At 43.2% G+C, this 13,083-nt stretch overlaps 1 long non-coding RNA gene across 4 annotated transcripts in view; it reads right to left on the minus strand.

Moving 5' to 3' along the window:
- Nucleotides 1-13,083, minus strand: part of LOC140716373 (uncharacterized) — a 66,280-nt gene that overhangs the window by 42,780 nt on the left and 10,417 nt on the right. For 2 of the 4 annotated variants that reach the window (XR_012096301.1, XR_012096290.1), the window contains exon 3: nucleotides 12,277-12,365. The exons of the other annotated variants lie outside the window; for them this stretch is intronic. This is a non-coding gene — a long non-coding RNA (uncharacterized lncRNA). The remainder of the gene's footprint in view (nucleotides 1-12,276; nucleotides 12,366-13,083) is intronic. 4 annotated transcript variants of the gene reach the window in all.

The following is a 13,083-nucleotide window of genomic DNA, read 5'->3' on the forward strand; positions in this document are numbered from 1 at the left end:
GTCCAATCAATTGTTCATTCCTTTCGTCGTTTTTACAATCACAAAGTCACTGCTGGATACTAAGCACATTAAATACTGGAGGACTGTTCCATCAGAGCATTGCTTGATAGTGATGGAGCTGGACTTATCGATGTGTCATAATCCGAGTGAGCGATTATCTTGAACTTTTTATTGTGATTGCAAGACCCAGTTAGGCATTAGTAATGTAGAATCCCGCAAGTCCGCTTCGCTGGTTCATCGGAGAGACCAACTGCAGGGGAGCTGTGCTGCCGAGGGTTTTGCCATCAACTAGATATATACTGCTTACATATTATTATTACTTTTTTTCCTTTTTGTATTTGCTTTGCTTGTTGCTACCTGGGGGAAGCAACAGTGGCTGTGCCTCTGGCACAGAGTCCGGCCCTGTAGCTCAGAAGGGTAGGGAAAGGAAGAGGAAGGCAGTAGTAATAGGGGACTCGATAGTTAGGGGGTCAGATAGGTGTTTCTGTGGATGCAGTCAGGAGACCTGGATGGTAGTTTGCCTCCCTGGTGCCAGGGTCTGGGATGCTTCTGATCATGTCGAAGATATCCTGAAGTGGGAGGGTGAGGAGCCAGAGGTCGTAGTACATATAGGTACCAATGGCATAGGTAGGAAAAGGGAAGAGGTCCTGAAAGGAGAATATAGAGAGTTAGGAAGGGAGTTGAGAAGGACCACGAAGGTAGTAATCTCAGGATTACTGCCTGTGCCACATGACAGTGAGAGTAGGAATGGAATGAGGTGGAAGATAAATGTGTGGGATTGGAGCAAGGGCAGGGACTCAAGTTTCTGGATCATTGGGACCTCTTTTGGGGCAGGTGTGACCTGTACAAAAAGGATAGGTTGCATTTGAATCCCAGGGGGACCAATATCCTGGTGGGGAGATTTGCTAAGGCTACTGGGGAGACTTTAAAATAGAATGGTTGGGGGGTGGGAATCAAATTGAAGAGACTAGGAGAGAGGAGGTTAGTTCACAAATAGAGAAAGCTTGTAGACAGTGTGTGAGGGAGGATAGGCAGGTGATAGAGAAGGGGAGTGCTCAGACTTAAGATGTAGGGGAGAAGGAAGAAAAAGAGATAGTAAAGTTGTTTGCACCATTAGGGATAAACAGAGAGTAAGAGGTGGAGAATTTCTTAAATGCATTTATTTTAATGCTAAGAGCATTGTAAGAAAGGTGGATGAGCTGAGAGCATGGATTGATAACTGGAAATATGATGTTGTAGCTATTAGTGAAACATGGTTGCAGGAGGGGTGTGACTGGCAACTAAATATTCCTGGATTGCGTTGCTTCAGGTGTGATAGAATCAGACGGACAAGAGGGGGAGGTGTTGCATTGCTTGTCAGAGAAAATATTACAGTGGTGCTTTGGCAGAATAGATTAGAGGGCTCATGTAGGGAGGCTATTTGGGAGGAATTGAGGAATGGGAAAGCTGTCGTAACACTTATAGGGGTGTATTATAGACCACCTAATGGGGAGCGAGAATTGGAGGAGCAAATTTGTAAGGAGATAGCAGATATTTGTAGTAAGCACAAGGTTGTGATTGTGGGAGATTTTAATTTTCCACACATAGACTGGGAAGCCTATACTGTAAAAGGGATGGATGGTTTGGAGTTTGTAAAATGTGTGCAGGATAGTTTTTTGCAGCAATACATTGAGGTATCAACTAGAGAAGGGGCAGTGTTGGATCTTCTGTTAGGGAATGAGGTAGGTCAGGTGATGGAGGTATGTGTTGGGGAGCACTTCGTGTCCAGTGATCACAATGCCATTAGTTTCAATATAATTATGGAGAAGGATAGGTCTGGACCCAGGTTTGAGATTTTTGATTGGAGAAAGGTTAACTTTGAGGAGATGCGAAAGGATTTAGGAGGAGTGGATTGGGACAATTTGTTTTATGGGAAGGATGTAATAGAGAAATGGAGGTCATTTAAAGGAGAAATTTTGAGGGTACAGAATCTTTATGTTCCTGTTAGGTTGAAAGGAAAGGTTAAAAGTTTGAGAGAGCCATGGTTTTTAAGGGATATTGGAAACTTGGTTCGGAAAAAGAGAGATATCTACAATAAATATAGGCAGCATGGAGTAAATGAGGTGCTTGAGGAATATAAAGAATGTAAAAAGAATCTTAAGAAAGAAATTAGAAAAGCTAAAAGAAGATATGAGGGTGCTTTGGCAAGTAAGGTGAAAATAAATCCAAAGGGTTTCTACAGTTATATTAATAGCAAAAGGATAGTGAGGGATAAAATTGGTCCCTTAGAGAATCAGAGTGGACAGCTGTGTGTGGAGCCAAAAGAGATGGGGGAGATTTTGAACAATTTCTTTTCTTCGGTATTCAGTAAAGAGAAGGATATTGAATTGCGTAAGGTAAGGGAAACAAGTAGGGTAGTTATGGAAACTAAGATGATTAAAGAAGAGGAAGTACTGGCGCTTTTAAAGAATATAAAAGTGGATAAGTCTCCGGATATTCCCTAGGACCTTGAGGGAAGTTAGTGTAGAAGTAGCAGGAGCTCTGACAGAAATATTTCAAATGTCATTAGAAACGGGGATGGTGCCGGAGGATTGGCATATTGCTCATGTGGTTCTATTGTTTAAAAAGGGTTCTAAGAGCAAACCTAGCAATTATTGGCCTGTAAGTTTGACGTCACTGGTGGGTAAATTAATGGAAAGTATTCTTAGAGATGGTATATATAATTATCTGGACAGACAGGGTCTGATTAGGAACAGTCAACATGGATTTGTGCGTGGAAGGTCATATTTGACAAATCTTATTGAATTTTTTGATGTGTGTGGGTTCGATTTTAACATTTAAGAGTGAGTTGCATAGGTATAGTTACAAGAAAAAGTTTGTGAACCCTTTGCATTGGAGTCGATGATGCTGTCATCTACCTGCTGAACAGAGCCTACTCCTTTCCCGATAAGTAAGGCAGCAGTGTGTTCTTTGATTTCTCAAGTGCCGTCAATACCGTACAACCTTCATGGCTGGGGGATAAGCTCTGTTCAATGCAGTCTGGGACTTCCATTGCATCCTGGATAATGGACAGCCAGACCACAGTTTGTGTGGCTTCAGAGCTGTGTGTCAGACATGGCGATAAGCAGCACTGGGGACCCACAGGGGACTGTACTGACTCCCTTCCTGCTTACCCTCACACTTACAAATGCTGAGGATTTGATCTGAGGTATCCCAGACTCTGGCACCCAGGAGGCAAACATACTGTCTGGGAATTTTGTTCTTGCCCACAGGACCTCCTGTCCGTTCCCCTAACAAATCCCCTATCACCACAGCATGCCTCTTCTTCCCCCTTGCTGTCTGAGTCACAAAGGCAGACTAAGTGCCAGAGACTCAACCACTGTGACTTTCCCCCCGACAGTATCCAAAGGGATATACCTGTGGTTGAAGGGGATGGCCACAGGGGTACTCTGCACTGGCTCCTGAACCCCCTTTCCCTTCCTGTCTGTCACCCAGTTTCCTGTGTCCTGCACCTTGGGTATAACTTCCTCTCTATATGTTCAGTCTGTCATCCCTCCAGCCTCCCGAATGATCTGGAGTTCATTCAGTTCCAACTCCAACGCCTTAACACAGATTGTTAGAACCTGCAGCTGGACGCCCCTCTCGCAGTTGTACTGGTCAGGGACACTGCCTTCCCACATCCCGCAAGAGGAACATTGCACTATCCTGCCTGACGTCTCTACCTAGCTGAGAGTTATAAAGAAGAGAATGAAAATTGAACTTTTCTTTCCTTTGCTTTCCCTGAGTGAAGCCTTGAAGAACTAAATCCTTAAGATCACTACACTGACTCTGTCCACTCAGATGATGTCTCCTGCACTTGCCTGTCTTCCTTTAATTTGCCCTTACTAATTAACCCAAATGCCGATTGGCTGCTTGGCAAAACCTTATAACACTGCCAAGAACTGCTCTTGCCTTTTATGCTTGGGCAGTGGACCTGATTGAAATCCCCTCCTTTCCAAACTTCCAATGTCTAGATTGGCTGCTGGTCAAAGTTCTGTCTTATGGTATTTTGTATGTGCCAGAGGATCCTAAGACACTTAATGGCATGAAGACATCATTCCTTTTGTACTGTGCCTTCCCAGCAGAAGGAGTCCCCAATGCCATGTTCTCCTGCCTGTTGTATCCCACTTGGTCAACATCAATTTGAGTTGCCTGGTTGTCGTCATAGAGCATTACAACATATAAGCAGGCTCTTTGGCTTATCTATTCTGTGATGAATTGTCATCCTGCCTGGTCCCACCATAGCCTTCCATACCTCTCCCATCCATGTATAGTAGCAAGGAAAAGTTTGTAAACCCTTTGCAATTACCTGGTTTTCTACATTAATTACTTATAAAAGGTCATCTGATCTTCATCTAAGACACAATAATAGACAAATACAATCTGCCTAAACTAATAATGCACAAACATTTGTACTTCTCATGTCTTTATTGAACACATTGTTTAATCATTCGTAGTCCAGGTTGGAAAAGGTCTGTGTATTTAATAACTGGTAGAACCTCCAACAAACATTTCCTGTAGCTGCTGATCAGACTTTCACAGTGGCAAGAAAGAACTTGAGACCATTCCTCCTTACAAAACTGTTTCATTTCATCAATATTTCTGGGATACCTTGCATGAACAGCCCATGCCACAGCATCTCAATTGGTTTAAGGTCAGGGCTCGGACCTGGACATTCCCAAACACAAATTTTCTTGTTTTGAAACCTTTCTGTTGTTGATTTACTCTTCTCTTTCGAATCATTGTCTTGTTGCATCATCCAAATTCTATTAAGCTTCAGGTGATGGATGGCTACACTGACATTCTCCTGTAAATAGTTTTGATACAATTTTGAATTCATTGTTTCCTCAACAATTGTAAGCTCTCCAGGCCCTGAGGCATCAAAGCAGCCCCAAACCAGGATCAAACACGAGGAATTCTGCAGATGCTGGAAATTCAAACAACACACACATAAAATGCTGGTAGAACACAGCAGGCCAGGCAGCATCTATAGGGAGAAGCGCTGTCGACGTTTCGTGCTGAGACCCTTCGTCAGGACTAACCAAAAGGAAAGATAGTAAGAGATTTGAAAGTAGTGGGGGGAGGGGAAATGCGAAATGATAGAAGACCGGAGGGGGTGGGATGAAGCTAAGAGCTGGAAAGGTGATTGGCCAAAGTGATACAGAGCTGGAGAAGGGAAAGGATCATGGGACGGGAGGCCTCAGGAGAAAGAAAGGAGGGGGGAGCAGCAGAGGGAGATGGAGAACAGGCAAACAACTAAATATGTCAGGGATGGGGTAAGAAGGGGAGGAGGGGCATTAACGGAAGTTAGAGAAGTCAATGTTCATGCCATCAGGTTGGAGGCTGCCCAGCCGGTATATAAGGTGTTGTTCCTCCAACCTGAGTTTGGATTCATTTTGACAATAGAGGAGACCATGGATAGACATATCAGAATGGGAATGGGACGTAGAATTAAAATGTGTGGCCACTGGGAGAGCCTGCTTTTTCTGGTGGACCGAGCGTAGGTGCTCAGCAAAACGGTCTCCCAGTCTGCGTCGGGTCTCACCAATATATAAAAGGCCACACCGGGAGCACGCAGTGAGACGACACTTCACCTGTGAATCGGCTAGTGTGGTATACCCCATCCCTGACATACTTAGTTGTTTGCCTGTTCTCCATCTCCCTCTGGTGCTTCCCCCACTCCTTTCTTTCTCCTGAGGCCTCCCGTCCCACGATCCTTTCCCTTTGCCCAAACCAGGATGCTCCTTCCACCATGCTTCACAGTTAGGATGAGGTTTTGGAGTTAGTGTGCAGTGCCCTTTTTCTTCCAAACATGGCAGTGCACATTTCTGCCAAGAAGTCTCATCTGTCCAGAGAACAATTTACTAGAAGCATTGTGGAACATCCTGGACTCCAGGAGGGGGAATTTCTAGAGTGCCTACGAGATGGCTTTTCAGAGCAGCTCATGGTTGAGCCCACTAGGGGATCAGCTATTCTGGATTGGGTTGTGGTGAACTAGATATACCTGTCTGACTGCTCCTGTGGCTCCTCCCAAGACCCTGCTGACTGCCCCTGTGGCTCCTCCCACAGACCCCTGTATAAAGGCGACTGTGGCCTGCTGCTCTCCCTCATTTTCCCCAGGATGTAGTGTTGTTCTTCAGTCAATAAAAGCCGATATCTCACTTCCTAAGTCTCGGCGTGAGTTATTGATGGTGCATCATGGGTGTTGTGCAATGAACTGGAATTGATTAGATAATTAAAGGTAAAAGAACCCTTAAGGGCAAACGATCATGATATTATCAAATTCACACTGAAATTTGAGAAGGAGAAGCTAAAGTCAGATGCATCAGTATTACAATGGAGTAAAGGGATTTACAGAGGCATGAGGGAGGAGTTTGCCAGAATTGATTGGAAAATAACTGTGGCAGGGATGACAGCAGAGCAGCAAGGGCTGGAATTTCTCGAAGTAATCTGGAAAGCACAGGCTATATACTTCCCAAAGAAGAAGCAATATTCTAAAGAAAAGGTGACGCAACTATGACTAACAAGAGAAGTCAAAGCCATACATAATAAAAGATTAACATATAAAACATAGAAATCTACAGCACATTACAGGCCCTTTGGTTCACAATGTTGTGCTGACCGTGTAACCTACTCTAGAAACTGCTTAGAATTTCCCTACCACATAGCCCTCTATTTTTCTATGCTCCATGTACCTATCTAAGAGTCTCTTAAAAGACCCTATTGTATCTGCTTCCACCAATGCCGCTGGCAGTGCATTCCACACACCCACCACTCTCTGTGTGAAAAACTTACCCCTGACACCTCCTCTGTACCTATTTCCAAGCACCTTAAAACTGTGCCCCTTCATGTTAGCCATTTCAGCCCTGGGAAAAAAGCTTTGGCTATCCATACCATCAATGCCTCTCATCATCTTATCAGGCCCCTATCAGGTCACCTCATCCTCCATAGCTCCAAGGAGAAAAGGCCAAGTTCACTCAACTTATTCTCATAAAGTACATAGAAACACAGAAAATAGGTGCGGGAGTAGGCCATTCGGCCCTTCGAGCCTGCACCGCCATTCAGTATGATCATGGCTGATCATCCAACTCAGAACCCTGTACCTGCTTTCTCTCCATACCCCCTGATCCCTTTAGCCACAAGGGCCATATCTAACTTCCTCTTAAATATAGCCAATGAACCAGCCTCAACTGTTTCCTGTGGCAGAGAATTCCACAGATTTACCACTCCCTATGTGAAGAAGTTTTTCCTCATCTCGGTCCTAAAAGGCTTCCCCTTTATCCTTAAACTGTGACCCCTCATTCTGGACTTCCCCAACATCGGAAACAATCTTCCTGCATCTAGCCTGTCCAATCCCTTTAGAATTTTATACTTTTCAATAAGATCCACCCTCAATCTTCTAAATTCCAGTGAGTATAAGCCTAGTCGATCCAGTCTTTCTTCATATGAAAGTCCTGCCATCCCAGGAATCAATCTGGTGAATCTTCTCTGTACTCCCTCTATGGCAAGAATGTCTTTCCTCAGATTAGGGGACCAAAACTGCACACAATATTCTAGGTGCGGTCTCACCAAGGCCTTGTACAACTGCAGTAGAACCTCCCTGCTTCTGTACTCAAATCCTTTTGCTATGAATGCCAACATACCATTTGCCTTTTTCACCGCCTGCTGTACCTGCATGCCCACCTTCAATGACTGGTGTACAATGACACCCAGGTCTCGTTGCACCTCCCCTTTTCCTAATCGGCCACCGTTCAGATAATAATCTGTTTTCCTGTTCTTGCAACCAAAGTGGATAACCTCACATTTATCCACATTAAATTGCATCTGCCATGAATTTGCCCGCTCACCTAACCTATCCAAGTCACCCTGCATCTTCTTAGCATCCTCCTCACAGCTAACACCGCCGCCCAGCTTCGTGTCATCCGTAAACTTGGAGATGCTGAATTTAATTCCCTCGTCTAAATCATTAATATATATTGTAAACAACTGGGGTCCCAGCACTGAGCCTTGCGGTACCCCACTAGTCACTGCCTGCCATTCTGAAAAGGTCCTGTTTACTCCCACTCTTTGCTTCCTGTATGCCAACCAATTCTCTATCCACATCAATACCATACCCCCAATACTGTGTGCTTTAATAGACAATAGGTGCAGAAGTAGACCATTCGGCCCTTCGAGCCTGCACCGCCATTCTGAGATCATGGCTGTTCATCTACTATCAATACCCGGATCCTGCCTTGTCCCCATATCCCTTGATTCCCCTATCCATAAGATACCTATCTAGCTCCTTCTTGAAAGCATCCAGAGAATTGGCCTCCACTGCCTTCCAAGAAAGTGCATTCCAGACCCCCACAACTCTCTGGGAGAAGAAGTTTTTCCTGAACTCTGTCCTAAATGACCTACCCCTTATTCTCAAACCATGCCCTCTGGTACTGGACTCTCCCAGCATCTGGAACATATTTCCTGCCTCTATCTTGTCCAATCCCTTAATAATCTTATATGTTGCAATCAGATCCCCTCTCAATCTCAATTCCAGTGTGTACAAGCCCAGTCTCTCTAACCTCTCTGCGTAAGACAGTCCGGACATCCCAAGAATTAACCTCGTGAATCTACACTGCACTTCCCCTATAGCCAGGATGTCCTTCCTTAACCCTGGAGATCAAAACTGTACACAATACTCCAGGTGTGGTCTCACCAGGGCTCTGTACAAATGCAAAAGAATTTCCTTGCTCTTGTACTCAATTCCCTTTGTAATAAAGGCCAACATTCCATTAGCCTTCTTCACTGCCTGCTGTACTTGCTCATTCACCTTCAGTGACTGATGAACAAGTACTCCTAGATCTCTTTGTATTTCTCCCTTACCTAACTCTACACTGTTCAGATAATAATCTGCCTTCCTGTTCTTACTCCCAAAGTGGAGTAAGTTTGCACACTAATCTCCTGTGTGGGACCTTGTCAAAAGCCTTTTGAAAATCTAAATATACCACATCCACTGGCTCTCCCCTATCCACTCTACTAGTTACATCTTCAAAAAATTGATTTTCCTTTCACAAATCCATGCTGACTTTGTCCGATGATTTCACTTCTTTCCAAATGTGCTGTTATCACAACTTTGATAACCGACTCTAGCATTTTCCCCACCACCGATGTCAGACTAACTGGTCTATAATTCCCCGGTTTTTCTCTCCCTCCTTTTTTAAAAAGTGGGGTTACATTAGCCACCCTCCAATCCTCAGGAACTAATCCAGAATCTAAGGAGTTTTGAAAAATTATCACTGATGCATCCACTATTGGGCTACTTCCTTAAGCACTCTGGGATGCAGACCATCTGGCCCTGGGGATTTATCTGCCATTAATCCCTTCAATTTACCTAACACTACTTCCCTACTAACATGTATTTCCCTCAGTTCCTCCATCTCGCTAGACCCTCAGTCCCTTACTATTTCCGGAAGATTATTTATGCCCTCCTTAGTGAAGACAGAACCAAAGTAGTTATTCAATTAGTCTGCCATGTCTTTGTTCCCTATGATCAATTCATCTGTTTCTGACTGTAAAGGACCTACATTTGTCTTGACCAATCTTTTTCTTTTCACATATCTATAAAAGCTTTTACAGCCAGTTTTTATGTTCCCTGCCAGCTTTCTCTCATAATCTTTTTTCCCTTTCCTAATTAAGCCCTTTGTCCTCCTCTGCTGGTCTCTGAATTTCTCTCAGTCCTCAGGTGTGCTGCTTTTTTTGCTAATTTATATGTTTCTTCTTTGGACTTGATACTATCCCTAATTTCCCTTGTCAGCCACGGGTGCACTACCTTCCCTGGTTTATTCTTTTGCCAAACTGGGACGAACAATTGTTGTAGTTCATCCATGCTATCTTTAAATGCTTGCCATTGCATATCCACCGTCAACCCTTTAAGTATCATTTGCCAGTCTATCTTAGCTACCGTAGATTCCGTACTACAGAGTGCACCTGATTAAAAGCCGCAGGCTCTAATTTTAGAAAGAAAATCAATTTTGTACTTGTACAAGCCGCACCGGATTTTAAGCCGCAGGTGTCCCACGTTGTAATATGAGATATTTACACAGAAAGATATTACACGTGAGGATTTTTTAACTTTTAATTAAATCCGTATGGTAACATAAACAAATACATATTGCAAATGCTTTTTTTCGAACCGTGCCTGTAACACGGCTACTTTTAAATATACATACGTATCGGTAACCCACAAATTACGTTGCGTATACTTTTTTACTGAACGGTGCACGAACAACATTCCAATATCTCCGAACGACTGGTAAAAAATATATATACTGCAGCCTACTAGGAAAAGTTATTGATTGCCTTTAACTTAAAAGCAGCGTTTTCGCTCGGGTCTAATGCGCTCCCCCCACCTTTCCATTTATCGCAAACCGGTATTTTCCCACAAGACGTGGCGAAACCGGATGTGACGTCATAGCATCCCGGGATGTAGTACAGAAAACAAATATACTTAAAACACTTCTAACTTTAACTAGAAAATACTAACAAATGAATTACTAAGCGAAAATATTATAAACTAAATAACTGCCATAAAGGCAGCACAATGCTTTTCTTCGAGTGTTTTCCATGTTGATGAGGGTGAGTACAAATGACTGATTTACAATAATTTAATTGTGAAAGTGCGCTTGATTTATCGTACAATTTCATTGGACCTCTGTGAACTACTCATCAATTTTATTGGTCTACTGTTACGAGGCAAAATGTTTTTGGCGGCATGAAAAAAAACCATGCATTGGCCGCACCGTAGTAAAGGCCGCAGTGTTCAAAGCTGTTCAAAGCATGGGAAAAAAGTAGCGGCTTATAATCCGGCATCTACGGTAATTCACGTCTCATACCTTCAAAGTTACCCTTCTTTAAGTTCAGAACCTTTGTTTCTGATTTAACTATGTCACTCTCCATCTTAATGAAGAATTCCACCATATTATGGTCACTCTTACCCAAGGGGCCTCGCACGACAAGATTGCTAACTAACCCTTCCTCATTGCTCAATACCCAATCTAGAATGGCCTGCTCTCTAGTTGGTTCCTCGACATGTTGGTTCAGAAAACCATCCCGCATACATTCCAAGAAATCCTCTTCCTCTGCACCCTTACCAATTTGGTTCACCCAATCTATATGTAGATTGAAGTCACCCATTATAACTACTGTTCCTTTATTGCATGCATTTTAAATTTCCTGTTTAATGCCATCCCCAACCTCACTACTACTGTTAGGTGGCCTGTACACAACTCCCACCAGTGTTTTCTGCCCCTTAGTGTTATGCAGCTCTACCCATATCGATTCCACATCCTCCAGGCTAATGTCCTTCCTTTCTATTGCGTTAATCTCCTCTCTAACCAGCAATGCTACCCCACCTCCTTTTCTTTCCTGTCTATCCCTCCTGAATATTGAATATCCCTGGATGTTGAGCTCCCATCCTTGGTCACCCTGGAGCCATGTCTCTGTGATCCCAACTATATCATATTCATTAATAACTATCAGCACATTCAATTCATCCACCTTGTTACGAATGCTCCTCACATTGACACACAAAGCCTTCAGGCTTGTTTTTACAACACTCTTAGCCCTTATACAATTATGTTGAAAAGTGGCCCTTTTTGCTTTTTGCCCTGGATTTGCCTGCCTGCTACTTTTACTTTTCACCTTACTAATTTTTGCTTCTACCCTCATTTTACACCCTCTGTCTCTCTGCACTTGTTCCCATCCCCCTGCCACATTAGTTTAAATCCTCCTGAACAGCAGTAGCAAACACTGCCCCTAGGACATTGGTTCCAGTCCAGCCCAGGTGCAGACCGTCCTGTTTATACCGGTCCCACCTCCCCCAGAACTGGTTCCAATGCCCCAGAAATTTGAATCCCTCCGCCTTGCACCATTTTTCAAGCCACGTATTCATCTGACGCCCTCCAATCCAGGCAACATCCTTGTAAATCTCCTCAGCACTCTCTCTATAGTATCCACATCTTTAGTGAGGTGACCAGAACTGAACACAGTACTCCAAGTGGAGTCTGACCAAGGTCTTATATAGCTGCAATATTACCTTACGGCCTTGAACTTGATCCCACAGTTGATGACAACACACCATACGCCTTCGTAACAATACTGTCAACCTGCGCAGCAGCTCGAAGTGTCCTTTGGACACAGACCCCAAGATCTCTTATATCCTCCACACTACCAAGAGTCTTACCATTAATATTACAGTATATTCTCTCTTCAAATTTGACCTACCAAAATGAACCACTTCACACTCATCTGGGTTGAAGTCGATCTGCCATTTCTCAGCCCAATTCTACATCCTATCGATGTCCCGCTGTAACCTTTTTAAAAAAATTTTTTTAAATTAGTTTTTCAAAACATTTTACAAAATTAAAAACCACAAATCCCAATGAGGAGCATTAATACAGAGCAAGGTTAAGCATACAATATCAATATGCTACAGAGTAAGAGAATTTAACAAAAAAGCACCTAAATTAAAGACAAGTGAGCTTAGTGTCCTCCCCAAACCCCACAACACAAGAAAAAAAAACAACAATTCCAGACCAACCACCACACAATATAGAGAGTATAAGTCCGGACAGTCAAACTCCCAGACTATGAATACGCTTAGCAACAGAGGATAATAATGCCCACTACCAGAAAAGAAAGGGAGCTGAAAGCAAGGGACCGAAAAGAAAAAAAAAACCCTAGTCAAGAGGAAGGTTATGAAAGTACTCGATAAAAGGCCCCCAGATCTTATGGAACTTTAAATCCGAATTGAGAACTGAATAATGAACGAATATGAGTTTCTTGGAGGAAAGCAATGTCAGCTTTGAGTTGTTTAATATGTGAGAATACCTTCCTCCTTTTAACAGGGTGGTTCAGTCCCTTTACATTCCAGCTCACAAATTTAAGTGCACTAGCCATTATCAATTGCTAATGCATAAAAGGCAGCAGGCATATAAAAAATCAAGCGGTACAATAGCAGTCTGGGAGCAGAGATGTAAACATAGATTCGTAAGGTCAAAATATAAACATGTCCTAACCAATAAAGAAATG

This window comes from Hemitrygon akajei, chromosome 1 (genome assembly GCF_048418815.1).
Source record: "Hemitrygon akajei chromosome 1, sHemAka1.3, whole genome shotgun sequence".
NCBI lineage: Eukaryota > Metazoa > Chordata > Chondrichthyes > Myliobatiformes > Dasyatidae > Hemitrygon > Hemitrygon akajei.